The sequence below is a fragment of the Arctopsyche grandis genome, chromosome 12, assembly GCF_051622035.1.
Source record: "Arctopsyche grandis isolate Sample6627 chromosome 12, ASM5162203v2, whole genome shotgun sequence".
NCBI classification, from domain to species: domain Eukaryota; kingdom Metazoa; phylum Arthropoda; class Insecta; order Trichoptera; family Hydropsychidae; genus Arctopsyche; species Arctopsyche grandis.
The window spans coordinates 2,176,343-2,193,111 of NC_135366.1; the positions used below are offsets into that span (position 1 = coordinate 2,176,343).

A 16,769-nucleotide genomic window follows, 5' to 3' on the forward strand; every position below is an offset into this window, starting at 1 on the left:
ATTTGCGCTCAATTCGTATCGAAAATTTTCTCATAGCCGGTATATATGTATGTTTCATTATCGAATTTTGTTGTTTACACAAGTCGTGGGTTGGTCACATCCGAATTTCTTTAATGAAATCCTGATTAGATCAAGATATGCTGTTCAAAGACGCACATTACATAAAAAATACCCATTCAAAGTATCAACTTACAATACGACGCCGTATAACAAATTAGTGTACATAATAAATACGGCAGCCAGCCGTTCGAGCGATTCGATTTTCCTCGAATTTTCCGTGTGTTTTCGCGTCGCGTTCGCGATATTACGTTACGTCGCAGATAAGAAGTGTAAACATTCCAATTGCCAGTTTAAATCTAAATTACCTTTGGGCAAAACCGCGACTACCTGTGCGCGTCGCAGATCAGACATATGTATGTACATATTTACATATGTACATACACACGTGTAAATATCACTTATCTTCAATTTCGAAGAAGCGTATCTCTCACCAGGCGTGTGTGCTTTTGCTTGTTACGAAAAAACGTGCAACATTTGCATTTTTATGAAAGAGATGACTACAAAGGAAGCCAGACGATTTGTAATTTGAACTATATTAATATATTATACATGATCCGGAGATTATTTTTCATTTCAAATAAGTATCGCATATTTTTCTTCATACAGCCGCGTCAGTGTTTCTCAATATTTTTGGATAAAACTGGCTTAAGCCTCCATCACCGAAGTGGGGTATTGAAGTGCCCCAATTTTTACTATGTGGTTTTCAAAGCTTTACACCCTATATTTCTTGTATTCCTAGAATTAACTACAAGAAAAAAAGTTATTCCCATTTAAGAAAATTAAAAGAATTTGAATCCACACAAAAAAAACGGACATCTGTTCAATCAATCTGAATTTAAATTATTCCATATTAAAAAAAAAACGTTTCTTTTGCGCCGATCGACAAATTGCGAAATTCCAATTAAAGTTGACTGATTTGAATTTCAATTCCCAAATCTTATTACAAGCTTTTTCTTTACGTCTTCGTTTTGAAATCCTCATCAACGAGCTTCATTCTTTATGACATTCCCACCCCCGCCCCCCCTCTCCAAAATTGATCCAAAAATTAAGCCGAACGCAACAACATAATCAAATACATAACATCAACCTAAATAACACTAAAAAAAAATGAAACAATTTAAATTCAATTAATGAAATACCTCAGGAGACCTCGATTTTCCCTGGGAAAATGTCCCTGTTTAGACAAGTTTCCCAGACAACGTACGGAGCTATTCAATTAGCCTCGGGCGAATTTCGTTTAGGGTTAACCGCTTGCGGAACTAACGATTACCGTATCCTCTGGGTGTTCCACACCCCTTCTCGCTACCCTCAATTCCCCATAAAAATAGCTCCTCTTCAAACATGATTGGATTTTTCACATCATTTCCTTTCGACTGGTGTAAAAAAAACAAATAATCGATCCCTCTGAATTCTCGCCGGCGCGGCGAAAGGCTTTCGATTCCGTATTTACTTTCTACGTGTACCGAAAGTGTGATAAATATTGCGGATAGACTTTTCACAACTTTTGCTATTACAAATCGAATGTTTTCGAAAGAGAAAATTGATTCGACGGTAAAATACATACATTTATATGTAGGTCATCTGTTGTCGGAAATGAAATCGTTCTAAATGGGAATTGTTTCCAAGAACCTTCGGGCCAACACTTCACAAATTCATTTTTTAATTTTTCCAGTAATATTATTAATAATATATCAATGGTTTAACTGTGACGTGTATTAATTAAAGATTTTTAAATACGCGTTGTGACGTTATCGGAAAACCGTGAGGAAAAACAAAATGAAAGCATACGACGTTTACAAATGCTGACTTGCAAATTTGCCACATTGGTCATTGTGTGAAAATTTGAATTTAAATTGTTCCAAATTGTCGCACGTTTGTTTGTTTTTTTTTTTGTATATTTTCACGAAAAGTGTGTGGAAAATGCAGATTTAAAGATTACGCCTAATGAATTGTTTCAACTTAAAATGAAAAAGAAATTAATATATACATATATATACGATTCTAGACAGTGTACAAATATATATTATTAATAGTCCAATTTCGAAAACTGGTATTTTATCACGTTTAAATAATTTATGAAATATAATTTTTTTATAATTATGTATATAATACACGGAACAGATGGAGAATGTGAAAGAAAAGTTAAAATCAATATATCGCATATAGAATTGAATAATTCGTAGTATTTAAAACTGTTTCTATAATTGAAATATAACATTCAATAGATAGAAAATGAAAAATTATATCATTTGAAAATTTCAAATCGATTTATCAAAAGATGCCAAGAAACAGTTGAAAATTTTTGAATACGAATAAATAGCTATTTTAGTACATTTAATATTGTTGAAAAAAAGAATAAACGTATATATTATATTATACATACATATATACAAACATGCAACTACACGAGTGCGAATAACATATTTCATTAATAAATTGAAAATTGTGCAATATTCCAATATGACAAATTACCATTAATTACACCGACAAATATGACATTAAAATTTCTAATCACCGGATGAGTGTTTAACAATAGATCAATTATTTGTATAATATTTCAATGTCACAATTGCAATTCAAAGAAAAAAAATATATATACATATATATAAATTTCATTAAGCATTCCCGGCAATCGCAAAATCGAGAGTTACAGAAAAAAAAATTACGTCGTATTTTCTGCAAATTTAAAACAAAACACGACACAAAACCATTCTGTCAAATGTGTCATACGAAAAAGTTATTTAAATATTAGTACATACATTGAAAGTCTTTTATTAAAAATATGCCCAAAAATTATTATACGCGATAGTGAACAACATCTATATTTTTAACTTGGCCTTGGCAATTAGTAAATATACTAAAATTAGTAACAATGTGATTCCATCATTCTAATTTTGAATTATACAAACGTGATAATGTGACTTGTGTATTTTAAGACGACAAATTGCATCCATAATTCATAATGATTCTGATAATTCATTATTTAAACTGAATATACCGCCCAATTCAAGTTAATTATTCAATAATTAACACGATTTAACTATTATTTTTTTTATATATTAAATTAAATTGAAAATTAAACCTAAATATCTGTGTACATATATATTCGACAGAAAATCGTCTCGTTCATCTAAAAAAAATAGGAACAAATTTTATATTGATGTCATGGAATGCTTCAAAAAGATATTTAATTTAATAAAATATATAAAATCGATTTAATAGTTACATGATATTAAAGACGAATGATAATAATGTGCTAATAATAAAATTAGGCTCCGCCAGGAATGTCTTAACATTCTATACGAAAAAAATTAAATAAATAAAAATCTACGCCCTCGGACTTACTATACGAAAGTAGCCCTGATATATTTTACAATAAGATATTTTAATAATAATGTAGAAATGGCTTAAAAATAAAAACAAACTTATTATATGGCTTATTTGTAACAAGTCAAAATTTTGCACAATGTTCTTGTACAAAAGTCTAAGACTATATACATCGATATATGTATGTATTTTTATGATTGTATTTATATTGCCAAAAGAATTTATATCATTTAAATACCTTTAAATCCGTTTTCAATCGATAAATCGCCGATTTTGAAATATGAAACTGTTGTCATAAATTATACTGAAAAAAAATAATAAATTTTCAAATCAAACGTACTTTAATTTATTAATTTGTTAAAACGAAGCTGGAAATCAATATTAAATAACTAATCGTAATTTCATTTAAGCGAATTTTGTGTACCTATACGAAAAATCAATCGACATGATTAGTCCAAACGACCAAATCAAAAAAATATACATTTCTTCGGAATCATCAATAAACATTCGAATCAATCAAACGGACTATAATCAAATCTCGCTATAGTTGTTGAATATCAGTATTCAAAATGTGTTATTTACATAGTTTTCTACTCGAAAATTCGTAATTTCGGTGTAGCGAAATTTAACTGTAGTCAAATTTTGGCAAGGATTGTTTGGTTTGAGCAGCCTCTTATTGATGCAATTAAGATATTTATATAGAGTTTATTTCCTAATGGTTCGAATTATACGGCATATCTAGTATCTCCAATTTTTAGTTTATTTATTTCTTTGGCTATCCTTACTTCAATCGAATGGTTTGAATATTCATTAATTATTTCGGTATAATTCAATTATATTGAGAATGAACACAGATGTTATGTAGCTGTGTATTGAAAATCTCGTGAATCGCTATACCGGAAATTGACTGTACGAAAAACCAATTGAGCCGATAAGTAAAAATTCGAATCAGTCGAACACACTACACGAAAAAAAACCATTGAATTAAACTGAAATAAGCAAAATTTGACTATAATTCGTTCGAATGGTTTGAATATTCAGTAATTATTTATGTTTATTTCAATTGTATTGAAATTTTGTTAATGATTAGGCTGGAAATTAAAATTAGGTTTGGTAATAGAAAATTCGTGATTGAAAATTTTCTTTCTACAAAAAACTATTCAACATGATTAGTAAAGATTCGGAGCAGTCAAACGGATCATACGAAAAAACAATTGAAATTAGCAAAATTTGACTAATTCATTCTAATGGTTTGAATATTCAGTAATAATTGATGTTTACATATTTAAATTGATTGAAAATTTGTTGTGATGAAACCGGAAATTAAAATTTGATTGGAAATTAAGTTTGGTACTGGAAAATTCGTGATTGTGATATACTGAAAATTGACATTATACGAAAAACTATTCAATTAACGATTAGTAAAAACTTATGTTACCTACAATCGGATATAAATAACTATACGAAAAAACAATTGAATTTAACAGAAATTATCAATATTATTCAAATCAGTCAAACGTACTATAATTAAATCTCACGTTAAAATGTAATAATAATATTAAAAAATTGTTATGATGAAGCTGAAAATTGAAATTATGTAGTTCGGAAGTAGTTGGAAAATTCATGATTTCGACATACTTAAAATTGACATTATAAGTAAGTAAAACTAGTCAGATCGATCAGTCAGACGAACTATATGAAAAAACAATTGAATTTCACAGAATTTATTAATAAATATTCAAATTAATCAAACGCACCGTTAAATCTCATCTTGATAAATGTAATAAAAATATTGAAAAATTGGGTATTTGGTTACTGGGAAATTCATGATTTCGATATACTGAAAATTAAAATTATACGTAAAACAATTCGATTAATGATTAGTAAACATAAACATTTATATCAACTATTGATCATTCGGACGAACTATACGAAAAAAAACTGAAATTATTAATAAATATTCAAATCAGTCATACGCAGTTTAATATCGTAATACGTATATAAAATATTGAAAAATTGTCACGACGAAGCTGAAAATTCGTGATTTCGATATACTAAAAATTTACATTATACGTAAAACAATCCGATTAATAATTAGTAAACATAAACATCTATATTAATTATTGATCAGTCGGACGAACTATACGAAAAAAAAACAATTGAATTCAACCGAAATAGGTAATTAACAAATATTCAAATCAGTCAAAAGGCACTTCAGTTAAATCCCATAATACGTATATAAAATATTGAAAAATTATTACGACGAAGCTGAAAATTGAAATCAGGTATTTTGTTACTGGAAAATTCATGATTTCAATATACTGAAAATTTACATTACACGTAAAACAATTCGATTAATAATAAGTAAACATAAAAATTTATATTAACTATTGATCAGTTGGACGAACTATACGAAAAAAAAAACAATTGAATTCAACCGAAATATGTAATTAACAAATATTCAAATCATTTAAAAGGCACTTCAGTTAAATCTCATAATACGTATATAAAATATTAAAAAATTGTCTCGACGAAGCTAAAATATTGAAATAAGGTATTTTGTTACTGGAAAATTCATGATTTCGATATACTGAATTCGATTGATAATTAGTAAACATATATTTTTTTTTATTTATATTAACCATTGATCAGTTGGACGAACTATACGAAAATTATTAAATTTAAATTTATTAGTTAAATCTCGTAATACATATAAAATATTGAAAAATTGTTACGACGAAGCTGAAAATGAAAATGAAACATTTTCGTACCGGAAAATTCGTAATTTCACATGAAAAACCAACTGACCCGATTTATTAAAAAGTGAAATTTGTGTTTTGTATGTATATACATATGTAGTTGGTAGATTTGAAATTTGAAAAGGAAAGCGGTTAATTGTGAAGTGAAAAGTGTGTCAAAGACCCACGTGCAGTGGAGGGTATGAGGTGATGTGATGTGAGGTGAGGTGAGATGGGGGGTGGTGGTAGGTGAGGTGAGGTGAGGTGAGGTGAGGCGAGGGTAGTGGCAAAGAGGCTCACCTCAGAGGCAGAGAGCGGATGGCATTGATCGAGGCCGGTCCTTTGTGTCGGAGGCGGAGGCAGTTGGAGGCCGGGGCGGAGGCCGAGGCGAGGGGGCTCGAGGCGGAGGCTGCGGAGGCCGCGGCGGGCGGGGCGGACGAGCCGAAAGAGCCGAAAGAGCCGGAAGAGCCGGACGGGGCGGAAGAGGCTGGTGAAGATGGAGACAGGGCGATGGCGCGATCGATCCGCGACATCCGCCGCCGGTCGACAACAACAAACAACGTCGTGAGCGCGAGTCGAGATGACGGGGCGCGTGCGCGGCCCTAACTTCGAGGGGCGAGCGGGAGGGTTGCGGAGTCCACGGGACGCGACCGACTCGCACCACCACCGGCCCGACACTGGCGGTGCGCGCGCCTCGCCAGCCCCGCCAGACCAACACCACCTCACCCCCCCCCCCACCCACCCACCACTCACCACCCCCCCTCCCACCCACCCAACCCTCACACCTCGCGTTTATTTCAAAACACATTTCCTCGACACGCGCGCGTCCCAGTCCTGCCAACCCCCACGTGCTTGCGCGTTTTCGCTTTGATGAATTTCAAGTCGTGCCGCATTACATTTCATTCTTACCACAGATTGCTCCAAATCGACACTTACGGCCAAAGTTTTACATATGTACATACATTCAAATACCGGAAGTAAAAAAAGCCTTACCGTTTAATAACAATAATAATAATAACTTTTTATTCTAGGCCAGTGCTACTCAAACTATTTCAGTTGGCGGAACAGCATATATTTTGCAGTAATTCTCACGGACCAGCATCATATTTTTAAATAAAATGTTTATGTATGTACAATGGCGGCTCGTGGATAAGATATCTGGGGGTGCTGCGGTTGATTAAAAATAAAAAAAATGTTTATTTGGATTATATTTTACTATTAACATCAAAATGATCAAAATTAAACATTATATGTATTTTATTTCATTATAAAATTGATTCTTCTGTCATTTTTTCTTGAAAAAAGGTCTATCACCTTTTCGTTAAATTTTTCACTGTTCATTATCATTCTTTTTCAATTACAGCATAGACAAAGCTGTCAATCTGTCCTGAACCATTGTGTTTCTTATATATTTTTTTTTATTTTACATATATACCAGGAAGGCCTTACAGGTAAATCCCAATGCGCCTTCCTGGCCAATTACAAATACAAATGCAGCATTTTTTTTTTATTATAAGTCGTTGAATTGCGAGACACTGAAAAAACTCGCAAATTAACGAGACATCTATGAATTGTACATAAATTTTTATTGTACATCCATCAAATTTCAAATATTGGTGACATAGTAGGTAGGAAGGATTTTTAGCCAATTTTTTTTTCCGGGAACCGTTTCAACAATGAAATCAGAGAAAATTGGCAAACTCTGATAGGAAACGATCAACCTGGAGTCACAAATCCAGGTCTGACCAACAGCATACTCTGAAAAATTCATTTTTCATTCAGGGAAAGAACCCGGCACCTTCTTGACGGTAAGCAGAAGCTTAACATCCGAGCTATGCTGCTGGCTATGTATGTCTTTATTCTTTTTATTGATGAAAAACACCGTACTGGCTCAGAGGCAGTTGAAGTTGTTAGCAGAATTTGAATAAGTTTTGTTTTCAAAAATAAGTTTTAAAAATATTAATACATCATTAATACTATGCATTTCTTTCCTTGAGTAAAACACTTCTAATTCAGTTTGAAGTTTTTCTTTATTATTTATTTATTTATTTTAAACAGACCATTGTGGCATAACAGGAATTCCTAAAGCGCCACAATGGTCAAAAAATATAACACAAAAAAGAAAAAAAACAAAATAACAATTAAACATAAACATAAATACATCCATACATAAACATAAAAAATAGCATTTAATAATAACAGATAAAGTAAAAATATCAAATAAAATATAGCATAAGGAATGCCTTGCACCTACAGCCAGTTTCAATAAATATGTAAGAAACAACTACAAATACAAAACATCCCTGTAAGGCCCAAATGGAAGAGAGTTAATCAAAATTTCACTCATAAATCACAATCAATCATGAAAACAATGATGAGCGCAGACTACCAGATAAATGGGTTAAAGTAATTTCCGACAATTTACGCTCACTAAGGTGGAAAATATCACATTCAGTCTCGGCAGCAACGATTTCATTAAGAAGTCGGATAGCTCTTGGAATAGGAGCCATTCGAAAAAGGACTGTGCGGGCAGGAGGTACAGCCAGCAAATGATGATGTCTACCACGCACATAGTGATTAGGGACATAAAGTCCCAACTGCTCCAGCAACAACGGGCATGACGTATTACCACGTAAGAGCAGGAGAACGAAACGAATTAATGAGAAGTTTCTCCGAAGTTCAAGGGAATTATACCCAAGCATGCCCAAAAGGAAAAGAGTGGGGTAGAGATATGGGTAATACCCATATTCTTTCCTAGCATTCGATATGATTCAACGGTTAGTAGTAGATCTTCCATTGGCATTTTCTTTCAGTACTCTTCAAAATTTCTTTATTAAATAATTAGAAAAAGTATATCTTTCTTTTATATCCTTAATAATAACATCGCACATATTTTTGGCTCCGATAATATGTGCGATAATATATGCATCACATATTTTTGGCTTCTATTCGCTTTAAGAATCTCATATTTGTACATATAATGACATTAGTAAAACTTTTTAAGTTTTCTTTAATTGAAAATGCATCGATATTACTAGATTCCATTTGGTTATAAATAATTTTTAGATTCGGCATTAACTTATGAAAAAGTTCTGACTAAAATAAAAAATTGTATTCAGTAAATTGGTAGAATCTGTTATTGTTTTATCAGTATTTTCGGAAGAATATTTAAGTTCTTGAAAACATTGGCTCAGCTTCTCTTGATTTTGATACCATTTTAAATACTTAAAGTGACGTGTAGAAGGAAGTGTAGAAAGGTAGAAAGTGTAAGAGGTGTGGAAGGAAAGACAAAAGGTGCAGAAGAAATGAGGAAAAGTGAGGAGCGTGTCGAGCGCGCTGCGCGCACACGAACGCAACAAGAAATGTGTATAATACTGTTGGGAGTGCAGTACCGATCAAGCTTCTAGCTGCCCCCGCGCCCCTCCTTCGCCCACTCGGCATATTCCATCGAAAACCGTACTGCACAAAATCATAAACGATGCCTCACTTTCTGATATTAGTACCGCGATGTATGATCATTATTGGATGTATCGGTGTACGGGCGAGCTTAATACACGCTTAAATAATATTGATATTTTCATATAATACACATACATTTATGGATATAATTTTTTACATCATAGTAGTTTTCTTAAAAAAAAAATAACAACAATGTAAGTATCATATCTTCTATTATTTACATATATTGTAATGTTATCTAAACAAATCTAAAATCATATAATTTTTAATTTTTTTATTTTCAATTTCAAAATGGCCTCCTCCTTGACCATTTTCTGGAACCGCCTATGTTATCCCTTGACAACTAACGTATGGCAGCATGCGATAATAGTCGTTTACAATCCGCGCCTATATCTTTGCATAGTATCCCGAATAATCTCGAGTTTGTAGGGCATGTCTTTATATAATTTATTATATGAAATGGATGAGATGATGCAAGGTTATCATAAGCTATTGTTTTAATTTTTTATTTACTTCTTTGCCCACGGACCGGCTACCGCCAGTGCACGGACCAGTAATGGGCCACGAACCATAGTTTGAGTAGCACTGTTCTAGGCGATAGGGAGAATAGTGCGATCCCCAACGCCCATATAAATAATGGGTCTACGTGACGAGCCCGAATGTTAAATTACAGAAAACACAAATATCGGAAGGCAAAGATCGAAAATCGAAAGATCTTAAGTCGAAAGATCAAAAAAAAGGGTGCATGGTAAACGGTACATACTCACATAATTTGCGCGAGCAGGATACAACAGGAACAAGAGGAACCGGCTTTTCCTCCCGTATTCTGCGCGCGCACATTAATACGGGAGGAAAAGCCTGTTCCTCTTGTTCCTGTTGTATCCTGCTCGCGCAAATTAAGTGAGTATGTACCGTTTACCATGCACCATTTTTTTTTTTTTGATATTTTGACTTAAGATCTTTCGATTTTCGATCTTTGCCTTCCGATATTTGCGTTTTCTGTAATTTAACATTCTGGCTCGTCACGGAGACCGATAAATAATATATAAGTCGAAAAAGGAAATATCGGAAGCCAAAGATCGAAAATCGAAAGATCTTAAGAGGGCTGGACACCAGCGCCTTGTCCATAAAAACGTATTAGACTTCTCCCTTCCTCAATTATGGCAGTAGAGAAATTATTTTTTAATATGCCATGGATATCCACCATAAGTATGTTTCTGTGGTTTCATATTTTTTGATTAGTTATTTTTTATAGGAGCTAGGAGCCGCCAAACATCAATAAAATTGCCTCTTTTTTACACCCACGAAAAGAGTCCAGCGTGCTTATTTAACGGTGTGAATGCACTTATCCCTGTTGATCGCTTTGACAATGATCTACCTGCTCACGTTCGTATCCGTAATTTTGCTTCTCATGTTTCTGAACTTAGTTGCTATGAAGATCTTCCGACTTCCGAGGAAGTTAGTGCGATTTTTAATAGCCTAGGTCGGGGTAAGGCTCCTGGAGTTGATATGATAGGCGGAGATATTGCCAGAGCTGTTTGGTCGGTGGGTAATTTTGAACTTCTTAATGTTTATGGGAATTGTTTTAAATTTGGAACCTTCCCTAGTTGGTAAAATGATTCACTATTGTCCTACAAAGCAAGAGAGCAAAAAAAGGTTGACAATAAATAGTATAGGGCGGCTAGTCATCGATGCAATGGTCTCAAAAAAGGCACACTATTATTAATTTCTTAGAAAAACCTTTGAACTCAAATGGAACGGTCGGTTGCTATTTGCAATTGCACCGAAATTTAACCCAAGTCTACTCATTTGAGTTTTCCCTAAATTTTCACTTACAGAAAACGAAATTTATTACACAATATGCTGAATGTATCATTATGTATTACTAATTTATATCTTTTTTGAATACCATGAGTGCATTAATCATTATGTCATTAAAAATATTTAGATTTTTTATTGCTTTTGTCGGAAAAATCGAAGTTTTCCACAAAATTTTGACCAAAAATAACTATATTATTAATATTACCTAACGTCTATCGCTTTTTTTTTTGCTATTTAATGTAATGTTTTTAGATTTTTCAATAATACCTATTTAATTTGATCATTATTTTCTTACTTAAAAAAATCTAATAATAAAATATTAAAAATATAATCTTAAAATAAATCTATATACATACATATGTATATAAAATTGAATGTCTGTTTGTCTGTCTCGTATAGGCTCTTAAACTACTCAACCGATTACGATGGAACTTTCAGGATTTGTTGTATGCATGTCCGAGAAGCTTACTGTAAAAAATCGCCCATAAACGGAAATGGAAACGGAAAATACGGGAATGAGTGGCATTGCAACGCAATAATTTCAAATGTTTTTGCGTCGTGACCTACGTTGTTAGGGTAAAATAAACAAACATATTTAATTAAATAATTTCAAATGTTTTCGCTGCCTGCATTTTTCCGACATATGGGAACGGGAACAGGAACGAGAACGGGAACAGGAACGCAACGGGAACGGTTATTGCATGCGTCATTGTGGCATTGCAATGCATGCCGGGTTCAGCTAGTAAATTATAAATCAAAAACTTAATATTATTATATTATTATCATAGTGTTTTTCCACCATTACTCCAATTTCAACCATTACTTTTTTGAAAAAAAAAATGAACATTATATAAAACAAGAGTAAACTGCCACTTCCGGTTGAGGGATGCTTACCAAATTTTATATATAACTTGGTATTATGCTTAAACTTCTAGATATGAAATTTTAGTTCAATAAACCAAAAGGTTTCTGAGAAACACATAAAAAACCTCGATTCTCTGGAGTAAAAGTACTACTTCCGGTTCAGATAAAAATATTTAAAAAAAATAAGGTTATAAAAATTATTATTTCTATTACATGTAAAAAAGATTTAATCCAATTCAGTTAGTGGTTTGGGAGATAATTGAATTCAAAAACTTAAAAAAAAGAGGACACCTACAAGGGGAGGTACCAATTCCGGTCAACTTAAAAATTTGAAAAAAATTTACGTCGTGTTGATAAAAATTTTAGTAACAGATACTAAGTTTCGGTTCGATAGGACTAACGGTGTTCAAAAAATCCTCAAAATACACAGACACACACACACATTTTTTCTAGATCAGTCAAAATCTCGAGTTCGAATTTTCACATGATCACAAAACTTCGTCTATTGTTACTACGTACATAGATTAAGTAAAAATATAATCATTTGTTTGCGCAATTAATTATATACACGCAATTTCTCCAGAAAAACTTAATGCGTGCAAGGGTTAGTATTTTACTCATTAACTGCGTAGCAAATTTCACTTTGTTATTGATTCAGCATAATTGTTTCGTTTATCTCATTTATAAATGATTTATTATACCCAAAAAAAATTGAAACTGAAATACAATGCTTTCCTCGACTAATAAAACATTGAATACTCCGTCTTTGATGTTGAATACATTGAATACATTTTTATGTTATGAAAATTCGAACGACCGCTTCGGAGCGTTTGAAGATCAAACACAACGGACTTGGGAGATGTTTGAAATCTTTATAGGCGCCCTTCAGAGAGACAAAGGGCCATTATTCATTCATTCGATCCGTAACAAGCTACTGAAAGATTAAGCAAAGCCGGGGGGGGGGGGTAATATTGTCCAAATGAAGAGGTCGACAATGGTTGAAAGGAATCAATTACCACTGAGACAATACGAACCGTCATAAAGCCGAGATGACAATGATACTATCGGTAATACACCCTACACCCTGTTTTAACACTGTTGACAACCACTGATTAAATTGCCCAACACAAAACTATTGTCTTTCTCTAATTGGTATGAGTCAAACATGTCTAAGGTATTTTGGTAGCTTTTAAAAAACAAAAGCATATATGAATGGGCCATAGCATGTCACCCCAAATTAACACTACAACTAACTGAACGGGTCTACGTGACGAGCCAGAATGTTAAATTACAGAATACGCAAATATCGGAAGGCAAAGATCGAAGATCGAAAGATCTTAAGTCGAAAGATCAAAAAAAAGGGTGCATGGTAAACGGAACATACTCACTTAATTTGCGCGAGCAGGATACAACAGGAACAAGAGGAACAGGCTTTTCCTCCCGTATTAATGTGCGCGTGCAGAATACGGGAGGAAAAGCCTGTTCCTCTTGTTCCTGTTGTACCCTGCTCGCGCAAATTAAGTGAGTATGTATCGTTTACCATGCATCCTTTTTTTTTGATCTTTCGATTTTCGATCTTTGCCTTCCGATATTTGTGTTTTCTGTAATTTAACATTCTGGCTCGTTTCGGAGACCGTAACTGAACACATTGTACAATGTAGTTATACATATATTAATTAAAAACCGCAAGCACATATACACAAGCATATGCTTGCATCAATTAACAAATTCGAACTAGCTGAATATGCGAGGGATGCTGATTTTATTGGAACCGTCACAACAATTAGGTAAGATAAATTGATCAATTAAAAGGGTTTGCTACAAATCGCTGCAAACGACGCTGCTGCATTTCGGTATTTGATATCTCGACGAAATTAGCGACTGTTGCAATTTAAGCATGTACGAAAGACTAGATATTCATTGGGTTACGCAGATGATATTTCGATGTGCATTGATGATTGGCAATTATTAAAATTTAGTTGGATCTTTCTAACAAGTTTAAAAAGGCAAAAATCGAGACAAAAGTATGAAATGAGCATGCAGCTTCGTCGTTTGCAGCGATTTGTAGCAGAGCGAAATTAAACGTATAATACTAGTAATTGCTTGAAATTGTGTTTAAATGCCGGCGTTAATACGCTGCTGAAGAGTACTGGATTGTTAATTAATTAATCCAGATCTGCCGTCTCAAAGTATTCGAAGTCTCCGCCCCCAGGCGCGAAGCCCTAGGGCAGAGCATCTTAACTTGTGTGCCGCGGCAATATTTGTTCGCCGAACAGCACTTCGGCCTAATGCGTGCGAGTGAGATCGCGTGTGAGGGAGAAAACCGATGTTAGTTAGCGTTTTGTCACCTATGCATATACGGAATAAATATATATGTATGTATGTACGTAGCTGACAAACTCTACGAGTCGTAAACAATGTGTGCCGCGAATATCCAGAGGTTACGTTGCTCTGCCCTAGGGGGCGAAGCCTCCGGAGGGGCCACCGGATTCTGGTATGCATATAATTTCGAAAGAGACATATGTTTGTATATATGTATGTTTGCTCGTGACAGCTAATTTAATAAAAAAAAACAAATGAGTATTGAAATAAATTTATATAAAATAAAACTATTTAAATAAATTTAATAAAATGTTTACTATTGGATTAGTCATGTTTAAGTGGTGTATATTACAAATACCGAGCGAAGCCGGGTAATGCAGCTTGTATTATAATATAACAGTAAGTTTTGCTGTATACATATATATATATATATATATATATATATATATATATATATATATATATATATATATATATATATATATATATATATTTTTTTTTTTTTACTTTATTTTCTATTATTATTCAATACTATTGTATTTATTATCTACTAGCTGTTTTGCTGTATATATATATATATATATATATATATATATATATATATATATATATATATATATATATATATATATATATATATATATATATATATATATATATATATATATATATATATATATATATATATATATATATATATATATATATATATATATATATATATATATATATATATATATATATATATATATATTTTTTTTTTTTTACTTTATTTTCTATTATTATTCAATACTATTGTATTTATTATCTACTAGCTGTTTTACCCGGCTTCGCTCAGTGTTTGTAATATACAAGCAGCGTAATCATGGTGAATCTTATAGTAAATATCCATTTGTTTTTTTTATTAAATTTATTTGAATCGAAAAAAAAATCGACTCGTCATCATAGAAATTTTGAATTTACGAAATTCTCAACCAAAGATATATACATACTTACATACATACAAAGTCTCTTTCGAAATTATATATTAGATATATTATTTATATGGACGATGGAGATTGCATTATTCTCCCTATCGTGTGGAATAAAAAAAGGTTTTATTATTATTATCATACATATGTACATCTAATTGTATAATATTATTTAAATATTTATTTATTTAATTTATTATTATTTTAAAATAATAATAACAATAAAATGACCAGTGTGACCTGACAAGTTGCCCAAAAGCGTCACACCGGTCTTAATATACATATGTATGTATGTAATTCAATGCTTGGTCTTTAATAATATTATAATATAACTGTAATTTTTTCTATACATAACATGACGTTTTCAATTACTTTTATCATCTAAAAAATATAAATTTTCATTAATTAAAAATATATACGTATTCCATAAATAAATTAATAATTTCAACAACTCACGTATTTCATATTAAAATTTTATTAATGTAAATATTGCAAAACACAAAACACGAAGTCAAAACGTAAAATTCTAACGACCGCTATATGCACGAACAATGTTATATTTCTTGACCAAAACGCAATGCGAAACTGAAACGAAATGTAATTGGCTATCGCAGATCGAATGCGGTAGCATGTACATTTAACGTAAACCTCATGCTAGATCGGTTCTATTGTCAGCTACGTTGTAGCTTATTATATCATATGAAGCTACTTAAAAATTGATATTGAAATTTACATTTTTAAGTTAATTGTGAGAAATCTATAGATGTGTAAAAATGGTTGAAAAAGAAACAAATTTTTCAACGGGAAATGGATTTTTAGATACGCGTGAAAATTATCACAACGATGAAAAATTCATAGGAATAGACGGGCGTTTTCTTTTTAAGTTAAATGAGAGTTGACGATCGTATCAATTTACACAAGTCTCCCCTTCCCGTTCCTTACTTTTTCTCCTTCCCGTTCCCTGCACAAGGCAAACAAACGCCGCCTTTCCGATCAAATATTAAACAAGTCTCCCGTTGTCCTTCATTATTCTTCCATTGTCCTGGATGGCGTTCCGATAAGAAATTCAAATCCTGTTCTTTGAACTCTCTCGAATGAATAATTCAATCTGTTGAAAGCAGACATGTCTATCGACTACCGAAAACATAAAGAGCGGACGACTGTAAGGCGATTCTATCAAATTACTCCTCCATTGACTAAACAGTCG

General features: G+C 32.5%; 2 protein-coding genes across 3 annotated transcripts in view; one reads left to right on the top strand and one right to left on the bottom strand.

The window, feature by feature from the left end:
- Positions 1-6,804, bottom strand: part of LOC143920192 (calmodulin-binding transcription activator 2-like) — a 328,881-nt gene extending 322,077 nt beyond the window's left edge. For both annotated transcript variants that reach the window (XM_077442928.1, XM_077442927.1), the window contains exon 1: positions 6,426-6,804. The gene's annotated coding sequence lies outside the window, so the exon portion shown is untranslated. The remainder of the gene's footprint in view (positions 1-6,425) is intronic.
- The window catches only part of LOC143920193 (uncharacterized), a 38,070-nt gene that overhangs the window by 10,463 nt on the left and 10,838 nt on the right, over positions 1-16,769 (top strand). The window lies entirely within an intron of this gene.